Raw genomic sequence first — 3,314 nt, forward strand, 5'->3', positions numbered from 1 at the left:
TATGCAAATGCTTAATACTAAATGCAGCAAATAATCAATAATTTTTTTAAAGTTTATGCAATGTCATTAGGTTGTACTGATTAAATGAGCAAGCAAATTTTTTTTCTTTTTTTTTTATATTTATTTTTCTTTATTTTTTTTAATTTTATTTTTTATTTAAATTTTTATATAGGAGTAACTTGAATGTAAACTAAAAACTAATCCTTATGCGTCAGTCAATCTCCGAATGCCCGTTGTATAAGCACTGGAGATTACTCCGTGAGGTGCCCCAATAGAGGTATGATAACCTCGAGGGATTGCACCCTATCAATTACTAGCAATTTTTTTTTCAAATTTTGAATTTAAATTTTTAAATTTTAGAATTTTGGAAATTTTTAATTTTTAATTTTTAAATTTTTTTTCAAAATTTTAAATTCCGAATTTCAAATTTCAGAATTTAATAACTACGAAATTATTAACTAAAGATAATCAAAATAAGAAAAAAATAATAAAAAAAAACTTACTACCGGAGTGCGTTCACTCCAGGCATCCAAAATTTGATTTAATCTTTGTAATCATTCTTGCTTCTCGATTTGCCTCCCCGGCAACGACGCCAAAATTTTGTTGTCGAATTTCTGTTTACCTAAAAATACGCTAAACAGATCGTTGTTAGAACCGACAAACAAAGTTTAATTCAATTATACTCTTACCTTTTCTACTCGAAGAATAGTGGTCGTAAGAGGTCGATCCACAGGGAGGCGGTTGAAGTTGCATAAAAATCAAAACGTTCACTCGGATTCAAAATCGATTTTTGAATAATAAAAGAAAAACATTATGTCGGGGATGTTGACTGATTCTCTGATCTACCAGATAATGTTTTCTATTTGAAAATAACGAAAAGACAGGTTCTTAGAAATCGAAGAGCATTTATAAACTTGATGAAAAAGAAAGCTCTGGCATAAAAAAAAGGATGAAAACAGTGCTAAGAAGATTGAAGCCTGGAACATAAATTGCATAAAAGAAAATTTAATATATTGCATAAAAAGAAAAATTACAGAATCTGCATAACAAAATAAAAGAACAGAAATTAAAATTGCAACAGAAAGAAAAAAACATAAAGCTCTCAAATAAAACTAAAACTAAAACTAAATCCAAGAACACATTGCTCTGTTTTCAAATTTCTTTGAAAACAGAGCACGGCTTCTTTTTTCTTCTCTTCAAATAGAGCTCTCTTCTCCCAGCCGATGGCCTCCTCTCCCCTCCTCCTCTATTTCTTGGCCCCCCAACCGAGAGCTCCTCTCTCCTCTTCTCGTCCTCCTCTTATAGATCCCCACCAGAGATCAGCCAGTGATGGATCCATGATTTTGCATGGAGAGGAGGAAGAAGCATGCGTGATCGTTGGGGCGGAATGCACGGGATCGGCTGGATCGATGGAGCTGGCCGCGGGATTGCTTGGAAGAAGACGTGAAACCGGCACAGAGGATGGCTTGGATCATGGGCTAGAGTGGATCCTTGATTGCAGACGCTGGTGAATGCAGACAGGAGAAGAGGCGGAGGCGGGGTCATCCGGGATTTGGGAATCTTGAATCCGGAGGAGACGCGGACGGCCGGAATCACCGGAAGCTTTGTGGACGCCGGAATGGAAGCGGGAGGCTGGGAGGAGGACGTGGTTCCGCTCCGAAAGCTTGAATGCTGGGGATCCGAAAGAGGGGGACGCAGGATCACTGATCTGGAAGGGAGCTGGGAGCCAGGGAACGTGGACTTCCTTCTTTAGCCACGGGCTGAGACGAGAAGAAAAACTGATGAGTTTGCTCAAGAAGATGAAGAAGATCCGTGAAGAAGACGGTGGGATGGCAACCGGCAGTGACTATGGTTTGATGATGGATATGTATGGCCGAAAACCAGGGGACGGAAGTTGCTAACGTGAAGTGGCTGTTGGGAGGAAGATAGATGTGTTTAGGGAACCAAAAGCGAGCTCGGCGGACGTCGGAGAGATGCTGGGATTTCCACGTAGAAGGCTGAAGATGCATCGCGGATGATTACTGGCTGCATTGGGCTCAAACCCAATGTTATTGGGTCTCCTGGATTACTTGCACTCAAATACAAATACAACGTTAATTAGTAAATTTTATCATTAATGATTAGCTAAAATACTAATTAAGATGGTATGACGATTGCACTTTTGTGCTCTCATCACCCCTCCGCATCATGCGACCCCCTTCTCCGTGATTCCTGCATTCGCGCCGGATCTTCACCCATGATCAGCTCCCAGCGATCACGCATCCTCTCCACGTGCTTGTTGGCTGATGGGATCTATATAAAGAGGCTCTCAGCTGGCGAAAGAGAGGAAGGGGAGCTCACATCAAAAAGAAAGAACAGAGGATGCCCTGTTTTTGAAAAAAAAAGAAAGAGAAAAAAAGAGAGTGTTCCACCGAGAGGGGTTTCTTATTTTTTTTCCTTTGTTTTTCATTTTTTACTCTTGTAATCTTTTTTTTATGCAAGTTATCAATTTTCTTTTATGCAATCCGTTCAGTTTAACTTTTGCAATTTATTTTATGCATTTTGGAATTTTTATTTTATTTGCAAAATTTTCTTTTTTTTTCTTTGTTTATTTTTGAATGAAAAACTAGCTCTGATTGGTTAGAGATTAATCAAATATCCTCAAGGAATTATTATTTTTTAAAATAAACCTTAATGGAGTTTCTATTCTCTATTTGTGTACTCCAATCACCTTCCGTGGATCGACCTCCTACAACCACTATTCATCGAATAGAGGATGGTAAGAGTAATATAAAAGTATTTGTTTGTTGGTTAAGATTTTCACAACGACATCCTTTTTAAGTCATCCTCAGGTCTACAAGAAGAGAACCAACAAAATTTTGGCGCCGTTGCCGGGGAGGCAAGGCGAGTCACAAGGAAGATTCAGCGAACGCCACTAAGATCAGGTATGAAATTTTCAATTTTAGCCTTAATTTATTTTCTTACATTATTTTAATCTTGCCTTATTTAATTCTTCCTAAATTAAAATTAAAAAAACAAAACACAAAAAAAATAAAATTAATAAAAAAATTGCTAGTAGTTGATAGGGTGCAATCCTCCGATGTTATCATACCTCTATTGGGGCTCCTCACGGAGTAATCTCCAGAGCTTATTTAACGAGCATTCGGAGATTGACTGACGTATAAGGATTAGTTTTTAGTTTACATTCAAGTTCTTCCTATATATATATATAAATTTATAAAAAATATAAAATAAAAATTTTAAAAAAAGATTTTCTTAATCATTTAATTAAAGGAATTTAATGTCATGCTATAAAATTTTAATTTTTTTTTTAT

This window comes from Phoenix dactylifera, chromosome 1 (genome assembly GCF_051530095.1).
Source record: "Phoenix dactylifera cultivar Ajwa chromosome 1, Ajwa_hap1_PhDact_Kaust_v1.1, whole genome shotgun sequence".
NCBI classification, from domain to species: Eukaryota; Viridiplantae; Streptophyta; class Magnoliopsida; order Arecales; family Arecaceae; genus Phoenix; species Phoenix dactylifera.